The sequence below is a fragment of the Triplophysa dalaica genome, chromosome 3, assembly GCF_015846415.1.
Source record: "Triplophysa dalaica isolate WHDGS20190420 chromosome 3, ASM1584641v1, whole genome shotgun sequence".
NCBI classification, from domain to species: domain Eukaryota; kingdom Metazoa; phylum Chordata; class Actinopteri; order Cypriniformes; family Nemacheilidae; genus Triplophysa; species Triplophysa dalaica.
Window position 1 is genome coordinate 10,195,105 of NC_079544.1, and position 16,903 is coordinate 10,212,007.

Below are 16,903 nucleotides of genomic sequence, written 5' to 3' on the forward strand. Positions count from 1 at the left end.
CAGTTAACTACTATAATTATAACGTTTTAGAGATGCATGATGTAGGCCTGGGTGCTAATCCTATACTTGATGTGCAGACAGCCCAAGCTTTCCCTTCCAGTTTCAAAAGGGCCTTGACAATGGCAGCCTCCTGGGAATATTCCAGTGAAGAGGGTTATCTCAAGGTTGTCAAGAGCTTAATCTCATGCCAGGCTTCCGAGGGGTTGTGCAAATCTTGACACTCTTTTCAGCGTGATAAAAAAGTCAGGGGGATAAAAAAACGGGTGAAAAAACGAGATCTTGCTGGCTTGGCCTACAGTAGAAGTCCACACAAGGTGGTCTGTTGTTTTCAAGGCTGAGAACAACGTATCATGTCTGCTGGTCTGGTCAGCTTTCTCACTTTAACAATAGAAGTGAGAGTGACTGGGAAATCTAACACTCGCCTCTTTGTTTGCCGAGAAAATTTAGATCGGCAGCTTACAGACTGCACGGCTCCTGTGTTATCACTGTAAACCTTCTCTTCCTTTTTTTTCCACCCCTGACTCCTCTTCTCTCCGCTGAGACATAAACTCCTTTATAGTGTGTAGTATGTGAACTTGAACATGGAAAGCTGTAAAGTAATACCTGCCGAGGGCACAGAAAGTGCATTCAGGACTAGAGAAAAAGGGCAGATAAGACTCAGGTTGGCAATGGAGAGCACGGCCCGACATGGCACCGTTCAGTTGTGATGTGACCCAAAATCTCATCAATGCATTTGTGATTAGCAGTTTTAGGATGTCTTGTGGATTTTCATTAGTTTTTGTGTCAGTGCCACCGCCATTATTGTAAGGGCCAAAATTGACTCCTAAAACATGATTTATTTAAATGTATACTCATATTGCGGAATAATTTAATAAAAAAGCTCACACTTCAATGCTTGCAATAGTGAAGTCATTTCTGCTAACTTTTATACGGATTCTTTCTTTTCGCTCTTTTTATACTATTGCATTAAAAAATACATTAAGATAAAAGTCATTCAAGTCACACAACAAGTAAATGTAGATATCTTACAGCAATAGGCAATGTCACAATCAAGACCCTGCAGATGTTTACGCATAAAGTCCCAATAAGTGAAGGCCACTTGGTAGTGATAAAATTCTTTTTTAGGTAATTAAATGAATACCAGATGGATAAAAACATAATGTTCATGCCCCTAAGAGAATTTGCAAGTTTTTTTTATTATTTAGTTACTGGATATCTTCTTTTTGTTTTAAATCTGTTTTGAATGCACCTTGCAATTCTTAACTTTCCTGAGGACACTAGTAAACTATTTCAAATTAATGGCAATTTAAGAATCCCTTTCCTCTCCGGGACACATTATAATTTTCCCAAATGTTCACGAAGCACACGACACAATGGAGTCACTTCAGGCAAAAGAGAAGGTGCGGGTTGTCAGCTTGATGAAACTGCATTCCCAATACGCTTAGTTTATGCAAATGGGCTGTAGTAAACTCTTATTCCATTTTGCAAATGGGTAAAAGTTTATTTAAGCAGTCCATCGGTGTGCAACATGCATTTTTGCTGAACAAATGTACAGGTGCAAAGGGTTGTGCCAATGGATTGAGTGAAAATAAGGTAAATAAGGAAAACATTTTGCAAATAGACAAAGTGCAGTGACCCTGTTGACAGGTTAGTCATCGCTTTTTACGGAAACACTTGGATGGATTTGATTCTGGCTGAAGTGCCTCGGTGTGTGCCGCAATATTTACAGATCAAAATGCCATGAGAGAGTTTCTAAAGGGACTGAACGACATCATTCAGCATGCACTTATGTAATTATTTATAATTTCATATACGCATAGTGTCGGCCAAGGTTGAAGAGCATGTTTTCAGGGAACTTTATGGAAACATAACAATGTAATACAGTATGTGTAAAGACCGATGGCCAGGAAACACATGTGAGAAATATTTTTTGATTGTACATTGCAATAATTCTACATATAAAACCAGTGGTGTAGTTTATTTTTTTGTAGCTAGTATTATCCCCCCCCGCCTACTCATCTGTCCCAGACCGACAACCCATGAACACCAACACACTCACGAATGCTAAGAGTATGACTCTATATGTAATCAAGAGCATTCTGAAAGATTAATTGCAAGCAAGATTTCAATAGCCAATGACGGCTGATTTTGTTAATCACTGTCTAAATCAGTCAGTTAAGAGTTACATTTACATCGAACCCATGAATTTTGGCATTTTTTATCGCCATGCTCTAACCACTGAGCCACAGGAAAGCTATTGATTTCCAGCAGGGCAACCAACATAATGTAAAGAATATACTGTGAAAGTATAATCTTTAGGTTTTAATTATTTTGACTAAGGCCATGTCAAAGACTTACAGTACATCATATTGAAATGAATGGTTAAAAATCAAACTCTGATGCTCGTCACTAATAACTAGATTTTAAGCATAGTTTTGACACACTGGGTCGCACTTAGGAGTGCAAGTTATGCCTATTATTTACATTGATAGTTGTAACAGGTCATATAAATGGGAAGAAGGAGACGGGAACCGGCGAACATTGAACAAATATTCAATAAAATAAACAAACAACTAAACGAACGTAAAGTGCCGACGGCCCCCTCATGGTTGCCTGCCGGCCACACAAACAGAATAAAACCTAACGTTAAGTCCAGGCCTGGTCCTCTCTCGTCGTACACTCCTGTCGCTCGTCCTTTAATGCTTCCGATCACCTCCGTGACGGTGCGTTTCCATTGGCGAGGAGCGTTTCAATTCATTCCAATGAGACCGGAGCTTAACGCTCACCTGGTGCATCATGGGACCATGGGGGCCAGCGGGGCGGAAAAGGCGTTGAGAGCGTCAAAAAGTTGAGATCTTCTTAAGTTTATGTAAATATCAAACGCCGGGCGGCAGCCAATCGCCTTAAACAGTCGGCATGCCAAGATTATGACGAATGTTTCTGATTGCTTGCAAATGGTTGATTCTTTTTGGGGCCGTGTAGACGTAAAATTAATGACTCGCCTCAAAGCAAATGCGTTTCAGCGTTGTCAGCGCCACGCTCCGCTGTAGTGGAAATACACCATGAGAGATGCGAGACCGGTGCAACGCGCGGCTGACAATCATAATCACTCGCGTCACCGGCCTCGCGTCGTTCCCTCATGCCTCTCGTCCCGCCTTGCTCGTTACAATAGTTAACTATAAAAATTAACAATAATTGTTGTCAGTGTCTCAAGCCTGACTTTCACAAGGCTGGCCATGAGTTCTCATTTCTTATCATCTAAAACAATTATAAACATTGTTTATATATGAGCGTTTTATTAAAGACTACGCAGTGGTTTTAAAAGTGTGGGGGGCGGACACCGCGTATAGCGTAGCATGAGCCTCGTCTCTCGCGCTACGTAGACCAAAGTTTACAGGGCTCCGTTCTCTGGAATCCTCTCAAGCGAAGGACTTCTACGTTCCGATCGGTTGTCGCCGAACCGCATCATAGCTCATTGGGTCTACCATAAAGTTGACCAGATTTCAACTCTCCTGGACGCCCTCAACGGCCATCACGCACCACGCCGCTGCCGACTCATATTGAAAATGAATAACTTCCGGCCACCTTATGAATAACTTCCGGCCACCTTGACGCACACGAAGCGGCAGTAGCATCAGGGACAGGCTTACGAAAACACTGAAATAGGGGTTTAAATGCTTGCCTTTTATGATCTTCTTTTTTTTATATCTCCTGGTTGCACCAGTGGTCCAAAAGTCAGTGCGTCGCACTTTCCGGCCACAAAATGATGTTGTTACGTATCACCGCACTTTTTAAAGTGGGTATACGGAAATTCTTGATCTTTCCTAGTGGGTATACGGCGTATACCTGCGTATCACGTAAGCTACACCGCTGTATAAAACCTGCTGTTTAACTGTAAGCTATCACAATAAAAAACACACTGCATTTGATCTGTTAAATAATGAAACTTCTATATGTGACTCTGGATCACAAAACCGAAAATACATTGTATGGGTCAAAATTATAGATTTTTCTTTTATACCAAAAATCATTAGTATATTAAGTAAAGATCATGTTCCATAGAGATATTTTGTAAATATAATAAACCATAAATATATCAACACTTTATTTTCGTGAGTAGATGGCCTGCTATAGCTCCTCTGATAGACAATTTTTAAGGGGATTTTCTTAATGTCTCGATTTTCTGCACCACTCAAATATTGTCCTATCCTAACAAACCATTAATCAATAGAAACTTAGTTATTCTGCTTTCAGATGATGTAAACGCAATTTGCCTATTACACTAATCAATAAAAAGTCAATCAGTGTGTTAATATTATCATTTCAAATAACTTTCGCCACATCTGATACATTCATGTCATTACAGTTAAATCTGGTCTCAGACCAACTTTTCATTCATCAAAAAAATATGGAACTGTAAAAACAATGGTTCCGGGTATTGAATTTATCGGCAGATGGGAATAAATGAGAAACTGCCTCTCTTAAAAGCTTAGACTCTTCATGCTTGAGTTGGCTTGTTGGGATAGCAGCCAGGCTTAAGGACGTCCTCTGATGTGCCTCTCATTCACTGAGGGCCAGTGTTGTAACGGTGTTATTCTAGGCACAGGGAAGTGACGTGGATGAAAAAGGCAGCCATTGTCTTCCAGTGCGTTGACCTCATGCTCCCTCTGGGACTGTCTAAATATTATTTCTTGCAAAAATGTTGAGCGCTGTTGATAGGGCCCGTTTTAGAGAGCCTCATCTCTCCCTGATGCTTTTGTCCTGTGCTTCTCCCTACCTCTTCTTTTTTGTGTACATCTGTGTTTTTGTGTACAGTAAGGTTCCCCGGAGATGAGTTCTGAATGTCAGAGTGTTGAATTGTTGCTAAACGCTCCAAGTACAAAGATCCATATTCATCAGTGGAAGTTGTAAAAAAAGCTGAATGTTTATCACACATACATAGATTATAATTGAATTACAGTTTGTCTAAATATTGTGAAACACACATTGACCCTGCCAAAATAATTTCTTTACAATTAATCCTGGAATACGTTTTATATACTCTGGGATTAGCAGCACAGTGTGTTGACGGCTAGCTGGAGCTGAGAGGAGAAGCAATGAGCCGGTTATGGAGTTGTGTCAGCTGGGCCAAGGATGCAGGATTCTTCCACTGATGAGACTGGAGATGCTGACTCACTCCTACAGCTATAGTGGGTGATTAAAGTGTAATGCCATGTGCGCCACCTCCACATACTGCACATGCACACACACACACACACACAAACACATACAGCCCGACTGGTCACGCCAAACGAATCTCATACTCGCAGCCACACACAAACAAACTGAAGTTGTCATGCGGTAAAATGCCGGTGTGTGTTTGTCGGTCCGTGCAACCGTGTGCCATTCAACGTAAGATCGAAACCCATCTGTAACGGTACTGAAAGCCACACTTTGTGTTTACGGTGAGCAACACACATTGGTTAAGGACATGGCATACGCTGTGTGGGGGCTAGTGAAAGATGTAGGCTGTTAGATGAGGGATTATGAGAAAGGCTATATTACTGTTTATATGTCTTCCGTTGGGTTTTTCGCTCCTGAGAACACGTTGTACAATTATTAAGAAACAATGTGTGCGGTGGGTGGTCTTAACCTCTCTAATTACCACAGATTACACACACACTGTACCGGAATATTTGCTCAAACGTCTCTCACATATCACAAGCCTTCAAAAAGACGCTGTGCTGTGGGAGAGGCTATTATTAAAAAGCCAAACATGTTGTGTTGAACTTTATATGGGGGTTTTGGTGTTCATGGCGGTGTGAGGCAATTTGAAGGGGCACGTTTAATACCTTGCTCTCTTTACCCGAGTTTACAAGCTCCACAAACGCTCGTTGGGTTTTAGAGGCTGAGATAAACAGCATGCGTGAGTTCCGAGCCTTAATTACACTAAATGTCTGAGTATTTGCGAACACTTCCTCTGGAATAAACTTCTGGTCCAGGTTTGTTTGAAAGATCTGTCAGTTTTCTGGATCCTATTGTATACCTAAGAGGCTAACCACTTCCTTAACAACTGAAAGACAGGCCTGTCAAAAGCTGGGGTTTGCAGAAGATCGGTGACACATCTGTACGTGTACTTGTCTTTTTCTTAATGGTATATTGACTAGTTTAATGTTTTTGTCAGAGAACTCAGAAATAATGTAGGTGATGTTGATATTTGGATCATTAATGGTTTGTTAGGGGAATTGAACTGGATTTAATAAATAAACAGCAGATTAATTAAATCAATAGATCTTTAGAGTTACTTAAATATTTGCATTATATTAAAAAACATATATTACTTTGAAATTTCCTGTGTCTGTATAGAAACGCATGTGGGTAGTTCACAAATAATCCATAAATGTGTCAGATGGTGTGACAGCAAAAATAAATAAAAAATAAATGCTGTTTTATATTATTATGATAAATATTAATAATATAAATAAAATATTATTAACAGTTTGTTTTCAAATGTTTTGCTTTGTCACACCGTAGGACATGGTATACGTGTCAACTACCTATCTGTAAATATGTTACTCTAATTAGTAATGTATTGTAATGTATTGTATTAATGTATTAATAAATCTAAAATAAACAGTACTGTAAGTCGTTTCTGATAAAAGCGTCTTCCATATGCATAAATGTAAATCTATATAATTTTAAATGTATAGATTTTTTTTTAAATATTTTTATAAAATATTTAAAACAATATTTATTTATTTTGTGTGTGAGCACACATTGCATTGAAGCTCATTGTTATTGCGAATTATTAATTTGATATATTATATATAAGGAAACAAATTAACATTTAAGGAACAGATTTTCTATTGCACTTATATGCTATTCATAAGTAACCTACACTGCTGTAGCCTGTTAAAGGCCTGAATTACAGATGTATAAGAATTATAGCCTGAATTGCCTGAATGTCTGAATATTTAAGAATACTTGGAATAATCAAAGAGAAGCATTTTTTTAAAAGATCTATCTTTTTTTAAATGTCTAACTTCTATTCTATAGTTTAGTGATAGCTGTAGCCATCTAAAACCCAGTCTGTCATTGGGTCTAGGCAGGCGCAATGATGACACATCTGTCACGAGGCAGCACCATGTTTCTTCTCATCCTCCCCGTCCCTGCGGTAGCGACCTGACCCCCACATGTCCACCCTCAAATGCAACCCACTTAGAGCCGGCCTCTCTCTCTCTAACTCCGGCACTGCCCACTTCAGTACATAGAGAGAAGAAAAATAATAACTTCATTATAGATCTGCCTGAAAAGGTTACCCTACAGCTCACCTACACCTATTTCATCTCCCACACTTGCAGCTGAGTTTATTATCTCTAGATGCCTCTCGCTTACAGTACATGTGGTGCGATGCGGTTGCAGCAAATGTGTCCCATGCATTGTAAGTAAGTATCCTATGTAGTCAGAAACCATTATTGATTGGATTGTATCGTGTGGTTTCCACAGTACATACTTGAATTCCTGAACATGAACGTACGGCTGTATTAAAATAAAAAGTGCAGAAAGAAGTGTTCTGTGATTTGATACAGGAAAAAAAGAAGCAAATGCAAAGATGTCCAGCTACAAAAATATCCATTAGTTCCCATGAAAGAAGTTAAACTTTTAAAGCAATGTGTGTTTCGAATGAAGTATTAACCACTGACCTCAATTTGCTCAAAATGTAATCTAATGTGCTACTAATTTAATCACTATTCTTAAACTAAAAGGAAATTCATGAGGGAACCCATGGCCAATTAGTCTTTTGAATCGACCTTTGAATTGACGTCATGACTGAACAGCTCTATATCATCCATGATTCCAGGAATAATGTGGGATGGTTGGCTTAATAGGTCTGAATCAACCTTTATAAAAGCATGCATCTTAACCATGAGCACAGTCCTGAGCACATTCCGATGTTCAATATTTATAATTAAATTGAGTTCAGTTTAATTCTTCTATAATATAGTTTAAACAGTTTTAAAGGGTTTGCTGAACAGATGTGGCAGATATGTTTTAAATTCTGAATCGATAATAATTATCTTCCAAATATTTTGATTTGAAATATTTTTCATATCATTCATATGTTTTTATATGACATTGGTGGCAGATTTTATTCCTTATAATCACATTGTGTTTATGCTATTTTACAATGTATAGACCACTTCACAAGATGTAAACACTGGTCTAAAAGCACTTATGGTTTCTTTTTTATTTTAAATTGATCTTATATGGTTAAATCTTAGTTATTTATTTAACATTATGATCCAGTTATAAATGTTCTATTGGTTGTATTTTGTTTAAACGATTGTGTCCTGTTAAAAAAAAATGAAACAGAAAGTTCTTCTGGACCAGTGTTGGAACAGCGTTGTTTACATCATACGAAGTTGTTGTCTACGGGCAATCACAGATGAACAAATAAAATGGTCTTTTCAATCTTATCTTATTCATTAAACCTTGTTTTGTTTACGTTTAATAATTGTAAAAATAAAGTATCCCGACTGACAAAAAACAGATGTTACAAAAAAGCACCATAAAAAGTATACTCAGTTTTCTAAAGCCCAGAAACACAAAAAATTGGATCAAATAAAACGACAAATAAACATCTGTTGCAGGTTCAGGATTGTAATTCAGGTTATACACACAGTTAAGAATATGTCATAAATCCAGTACCACAAAACAAGTGTTTCTTGGTTTCCATAGTGACGGAAGGGTTGCCCTGAAAAATATTCCGTAAATGAATTGCGCAATAGACGAAACGGTTCTGCTGATGAATATTCAGACCAGTAACCCTGAACGTCTGCCAGACATGTGTTTTCCTTGAGCATGACAGACAAAGTGCCCCAAATAAGTTTTTCATGTAGAAAGATTAAGGAAAACCTTTCGAGGCCATCTTGAGACAAAATTGCAAGTTTCATGTTTCATTACGTTTGATTCTCTTTATGAGAAACTTTAAGAATACCTTAATCTCAAATCCCTCGGTTCAGCAGACGCTCGTGCCAGTTGGACACTAAAGGAAAGCGTGCGTTTAAAAAACTAGACACAATATGCACAGCAATGGAGTGGAATAAACAAGACTGTTTTGGTGTCCTCCCCTCACAAGACAAGCTGCAACTATATCATTTTATTTACTTCTTTGGATTGAGAAAAAAAACTTTGTGGGCACACTGTTGATAGATATGGTGGATCCAGGAACTCAACATTCCCCTGGATACACAAAGCTTCCCCTCTACAATTGATAGCATTATGTGCCCTGGGGAAATGTTGTATGCCATCGTCCTGCCATGGTTAAACAAGGCTTCACTCACAGAAATGGGAAAATGGGATGTTTTTCCCACTTTCAATGACCATGCAGCGATAAACAATCCAACATCCCTCTCCAACCTTTGATAATTAAGGACTGTCACGCATGCCTGGCCACATGGTGTGTTCTCTGTTTTGCTCTCTTTGTTCTGGATGTTGATGTGTAATCAGCCACATCAGAGAGCGCTGTGGCCCAGCTACAGGGGGTCTGAGCCATATGTCCTTTGCCAGTCACTCTCAGGTTCTTCGGAGTGAGTCAAAAACTGGACCACACATCTTCCACCTACGCCTTGTGTTTTATGGTGTGTTTTTTGATTCATCATGGATACTGTCTATGAGCGACTCATAAATGAGCATTGTTGGAAATAGCTAAAGCAGGTGCTATTAATTTTTTCGTTTCATTGCCTTGATGTGCAATTTATCCTAAAATAGCTGTGGTGAAGGGACATCACATCTGTCCTCGGAATGAAATAGTTGCAAATCAGCACAGCTTCATGTGTCTTATCACCAGGTGTAAAGCATCGGTTTAAAATTATATAGTGTAATTAAAGTGAACATGTCAAGCTGTTCCCGACAAATTTTAAAGCTATAATATGTTGTAGGTAAGAATGGATTATAAATTGAAAAAAGGTAGTGCTTAATTATCCACGGATAATGGAATGGATCCTGACGAGTTCCAGAATGAAGGTGAGTCATGTGTAGGGACAGTTCACTCAAAAAATAAAATCTGTCATCATTTATTTACCCTCAAGTTTTTCAAATCTGTATAGATTTCTTTTTTATGATGTACACAGAAAAATATATTTGAAAGAATGCTTGTAACCAAACAGATCCTTGCCACCACTGATCATTATAGGAAAAATGACAATGGTAGTCAAAAGTGCCACAGAACTGTTTGCTTTTCTACAATCTTCAAAATATCTTCTTTTGAACATAAAGAATATATATAAAGCCATCTTTTCTACTATGGTAGCCAATGGTGGCAAGAACTGTTTGGTTACAAGCATTATAAACATACATTTATACAGGTTTGGAACCACTTGAGAGTGAGTAAATGAAGACAGAATTTTCATTTTTGGGTGAACTGTAAGGGAACGTTAGCTGGAATATTAGCTCAGCAGATTTGATGAATCTCTTGGTTTTAGATGTTTCTCCTAAAGTTGCTGAATGTAGTATGTGTCACGGCTACAGGTGATAAGAACCCAAATGCAGGAAGCAGTGAACAAGCAGTAACAAGAAGACTTTAATAATCAATACGAAACCCACAATGGGGTGAAAAACAGACAGGACTTCATATAAAAAAGCTCGAAAACTACACTATCCACAACGGGGCAAAACAAGAAAAAAGAAAACTAAACTTACTTTAAAATGAACACGACTAGACTTAAACAATAACACAACTTGGGAATCCAACAGGGGGAAAATACAAACACGGAAAGGCAAGGTAACAAGAGGATACAATATCACGAAATACAAAACGAACAAGCACAGGACAATAGACACGAGGGGATAATTAACAAGGGGCAGGTGTGGATAATGAAACACTCAGGGAACGTTAACGAGGAACGAGATGGCGGAAACGAAGACGAGGACCGGAGAGAGAGTATCGAAGGCCGATAGGGTCAACATCTCTCTCTCACATAAAAGATAAGACTTAGTCATGAATCTGCCCCAAGATCAAGAATAGACATAACATGAAGGCAGACTCATGACAAGTATGTAGGTGTAAAATAAATGTAAATTAAAGAGGTAACATATTCTGGATTGACTTTGATTGCAGACTTGGTATATCCAACAGAATCTCACTGGAATTCATAACTATTTTAAGAGGTGGCTGATTCATATAAATCCATATGATATATATTATATGTTTTATTATGATTTGCTTTAGCGCAAGTGAAGGTTAAGTTCAGGGGTGTGGTTAGGGGAGGGCCTTCAGCATTGCTTTTTATCTAATAATTAAATGTTTTTATACGATTCACGACGTACAAATGATAGTTACTAAGTTCTGTGAAATCACAATTCTCATGGAGACATTTGTGAGATTCTGCCTCTTTCTCAGGAGAAATATCCGAGATGCAGATACAGGACATCCACTAGTGTCCCTTCAATCTTATTGCTGTCTAGGAGATATGAAAAAGAGCTCATCTATTATGGTTCTTTCTTATGGGCTGTTTCAGATAGGTGCCAAATTTGACATTTTTCTTTTATTGTTGACATTATTTATGTGGAAAATAAACTGTAAATTGTGATACTTGAGTCCTCTGAGTACAAAATAGATGCTTATAATCACAAGTGTGACAGTCAGATGCAACTGATGTTACCTGGGCTCTGTCGAAACTCCTGAAATTTGATTGTGTGTGTGTTATCACAAAACACACCGACAGAATGTTTACACAATCATCTTCAGTTTGCCTGGAGCTCTCTGACACATGTGAATGCACTTTCCAGGTGTCTGTAGGGTTTGTGGTTGTGGCCAGTAACACTGCTGGCAGGGGTGTGACTGTACCTCTTTGGTGGTTGTATGCCCAGGTGTAAAATGCTGATAGACTATGGCAGCAGTTTGTATATTTGTATTTAGATGTGTGTTGAGTCAGCTGTGTGGTTATCCCACAGCAAAAAGCAAATCATTTCATTCCCTTCTGACATCCTCCATCCTGTGCTTCCTGGCAGGGTACGACTGCTCGTCTCACAGACGCACAGAAGGAAATGGGTAAATTTATCCTTCTTTGATCCCCCAAACCTGTTCTCCGGTGAGGTCTACAGCAGCACATGTTTTCAAGATCACAATTTTGGATATTTGTTCTTTTATTTTTCATTAAAATGCTGCCACAAAGGTCTTTAGTGGTAAAAGAGATTATTGACATTAAATGGAGAGTTTAACTGGACAATTCTAATTAAATCTTTCCAAGATAAGATTATATAAACTGCACATGATCCACATGAACTTTTTCATGCATAGCCATCGCTACAGTGGACATGCCATTTTTTGGCATATGCATTGGTTTTGATGGAATAGTGCACATCAACCACTACAGGGGGCACTAGTGTGTCATCCTATGCATGGTCACCTCTTAAGAGGGACGATGAAAATGAAAAAGTGAAAAATAAGTACAAAGACAAGTTCAAATTAGTTTTTTTTATCCTCTAAAAGTCATACGGTTACCATAACTCATGCATGAAAGGCTTAGGTTTTAGGTGTTCACTCTTCCCACCTATGACACCATTGTTTCTTTTTGATCTGTTTTCTAAGAAATTTGAGGAAAAAACATCTGAAATACAGTCGATATTTAAAGCTCCATTTAAAAAAAACATATTTAAAACCACCGCTCAACCTTCCCTTTTGAAGCACTACGGCGACTGACACAGCACTTACATTTCGTCACCTTTTCACTTCTTTGCCCGTCATGAAACACGGTCTGTAGATCAGTGTGTCCATTTAGGGCTACTGTAGAAACAACATGGTGAATTCCATGTAAGGGGACCCGCAGTATATGTAGATAGAAATAGCTCATTCTAAGTTCATAATAGCATAACGCTTCATTATGTAAGGTCTTTGTAAACCTCTAAAGACATAGTAATCTATATTAAATTGCATTTCTGTCAATAGATCCTCAAAAAAATGACACACAGCACCACAGAAACCCATTAAGATCGACAGGACAATACAATACGCATTAAACCTTGCATAAATGAAGCACTTTGAATTATGAAGTACTGGAATAAGCACTTTACATCTCTAATAAATGACCAGTTTGTGGAGCATTTACTTCATCGTGAACAGAGGGTTTATGAAATTTGCCTGAGCCGTTCTGTTTCTCACATTAGATCATACAAATCAACACAACAAATGCAATTGAAAGTTGATAGTATTGTGTTGTGTGCGCAGGGCTGCTGGTATGAGTCAGACTTGTAAGAGCATTACTATGGTTGGATTTGGCTGCCAATTAAAATGCCCATGTGTGTGAGCAGTGTGTGGGTTGGTGGGGCTGCGCTCTTTCACACAAGAGAAGCCTCTGGGGATCATTAATCTAAAGCTAATAAGAGACCTGGTAATTGGACATGTGGGACCGGATATAATCATTACAGCGGCTTTATGGCAGAAACGGACTTTGTCTGTTTTCCGTAAGCACGTGGATAAATTTCAAGCGCACCGAGCGAAGCGTCACATGTGATCTATTCCTGTGTACGTGTACCGGTGACACGGGTCATTTTATTTTCACCACATGACCAATCTGCTCGGTGTGACGTGTGAAAACGCTGGTGTTCTCCATCAACACCTTCATTACTTAGTCTGCGTGATACGGCCGCCCACCCTGCATGCCTCTGTGAGTGACTCTGATTGGTGAGGAACAGGCCATGTGTGGGCAGAGAGGTGTCATTCTCATATTAGTGGCCCTCACACTGTGTGTACCTACACCCTGCCGTCCATTCCATATCTCAGGGATGGATGATGATGATAATGATGATGGTGCCCACATAGTGTGGTCAAGGAATGTTTCATCCCTTACATATGAAAGTGAGATTTGCGCGCACTCACAGACGCGCTTGAACGGGGGGACGTTGTGGACGCAGAACGATATAAACACATGTACGCAAGCAACCAAATAAGCAGACATCCTCGAACTGAACTGCCCACACATCTCTCAATAAGTATTCATCTGAGGGTAAGAACAAGAGAGGAACAGAGGAAGTGATGTAAGAGGGGATTCCGTCTACGTAGTCTATTTCACATGCAGCTGTATGTCAGCATGCGGTGGGAGGTGTTACTCTTCTCTGCGCTGTGATGTCACAGAATGACGCAGAGATCAACGAACAATCCAGTTTTCATGAATCAACAAACTTTCTATTCCAAAAGTAATTTGTTCTTTGAATGTTACAGTATAATTTCTATGCCACTGCCATGACCAAACAGGTCAGTTGTGGTCTAGTAGTTAGAGAGTTGGACTCATAGCCAGAAGGTTGCTGGTTCATATCTCTGTACCTGGAAATGACATGAGAAAGGCACCTTACCCCTGTTTGCTCTGCAGTGATAGTTGCCCACTGCACCCTACTTGTAAGTCGCTTTGGATAAAAGCTTCTGCCAAATGAATACAATAAAAAATAGAATATCACATAAAAATAATAATGTATTAATTCAAATAGATTTTCCTTTTGCTTTTTATTAGTCTGAAAACAGACCCTCACCCCAAGTGTACGCCTTTGGCTACAGGGTCACATTTTTTCTGAGAAATTGGCCCACACATCTCTTTAGACGCTCTAACTGTTAGTAAACATTGGGATGCGTTTTTGTGGGCGGAGCTTAGGTGGAGGCGAAAAGATCCACCTGACCGCATTACTAATGCTAGGTAGCACGTTTTGTTTGCTTGCTTTTTGATAATGACTAGAAAAAAATTTGGATTCAATTATAACATGTAAGGTCTCTCGCTGTCTAGAGCGAGATTGTTCAATGGATCCAGGGACGAACTGACAGGATTACCTCCAGTTAAGTGGTTTAAGTGGCCTGACATCTACACCTTCCAGACAGAGAAAGCAAGCGTGCAAGCGTGTTTGGTACACATAAACTGAGAGAAACTGTCGTCAGTGTTTTTGTTTTGTAATAGCAGAAGGAATGTGTTAAAATATCAAATTCGAGAATGTATTCTGTCGATTGTGTCACTAAACTACACAACAAGATGATATATTAAACTCCTTATGTAGCCAAATCTGTGCTGACTTTTATTGGCTGCCTCCAGTTTTCCCTTTGTTTTGCCTCCAGCTAATGCCGCGGCGTAAGTGTGACGTCGGCGCTAAAGAGTCTCTATTTAGAGAGTCTCAACTTAAACTAAATATAAATCAGGCAACCAAAAACCTTTTATGTGCAGAGTTGCACATTAAAGGTTTTTGGTTGCCCTATTTATATTTAGACAGATAATATATATTTATATTTACATTTATTCATTTGGCAGATGCCTTTATACAAAGAGACTTCAAGTAGGAGAGCATATAAACATTTTGTCAACACACTAAACAGTACCATTAGTTTACAAGGCAATGCTACTAGGCGGATCAAAGCTGTAGCAAACAAGGGAGAGAATAAACAAGTTTTTTTATGACACAAGACATACAGTTATTGGTTAGTCAAATAAATGCAGAATGTTTTGAGCTGTTTTTTGAACGTTGTGAAGGATGCTGCAGTTCGGGTTGAGGCTGGCAGTTCATTCCACCACAGGGAAAAAGACTGAGTAAAGGTTTTTGCAAGGGATTTGGTGCCTCGCTGTGATGGAACAACCAGGCGTCGCTCATTTTCAGACCGAAGAATGGGAGGGGATATAGACCTGGAGCAGTGAGTTAAGGTAAAGGGATATGAAATTGTTATACCAAATGTCCGGTCAACCACATCTCTCACAACATTCAAAAAACTACTTAAAACCCAACTCTTCTGTGAATACCTGACAGACAAATAGAGAAAAAAAACTCTCTCAACAGGTAGTGGTCTAGCTTTTGTTGATTGGCATCTAATGTATTATGGCTCCTGTCTGACATATCGCTTGTTGCTCCCTAACTCTTTGTAAGTCGCTTTGGATAAAATATATATGAAATATGGTACGAAATAAGGAATGAAATATGACAAGTATAGCCTAAAACTAGACTTCAGTCAATTATTGTATCCCACATAATTCATTCACAACATTTACTGTATCTTTATTGTGCACCCCAAATCCATTTTTACCTCTTATGGGGGACCCTGAATGCCTTATGGGGGCTCCTGGAAACCCAAGCCCTCCAGCTCCCCTTCAGTTCCAAGGTTTAGATTAGATTTAAATTGAAACTTTGAAAAAAGTCTGTTTTTTTAATTCAAATCGAATATTTGCCTAAAATTACTGGAACTTAAACTAAAAAAATAATGAAATTGTTGCCCCAGAAATAAACTGAAATAAATTTAAGGCACTAAAATTGTAATAAGAAGTCTAAAATAAAAGGAAATTAATTTTATATAGCAACATAAAAATAAATAAATCATAAAAGGACAAAAGCATTTAACAAAATTGCTAAAAATATAACTTAAATTAACAAAAACTAAAATTAAAAGCTTATTTAAAATTTAAATAAAACAAAACAAAATAAAAGTAAAGTAAAGTAAAAACAAAACATAACCAAACTATAATAACTCTACTTGGTTCAAGCTCTGATAAAATTATTTTTTTACACAAATACTTGAAGTAAAAATTATTAATAGTAGTTGTAATAGATAATTCTTGAAATAGATATAAATTCATTCAATTATTAAAAAGCCAACTGTGCAAAACCCTAATGAAATTCAATTGTATAAAAAGCGTTAAGCCACATTAAACATGTTCATTTTAGTCATTCATGTTTTCAACAGTAACAATCTATTCAGCCCACTCTTCTTGTGACGTGTACACAAATAAACAACAAGGCTGTGTTAAATTAGAAATAAGGGACACCGAAACGATGATTGAGGGAAAGCATTGAAGAAATCTTTACTAGGAACTCCTGTTGTTAGATTTCTTGGATGTTTCAGCTCACACAATGGAACACAGCTGAGATGCGGCACAAACTCGGCGGAACAAATTTAATGTCC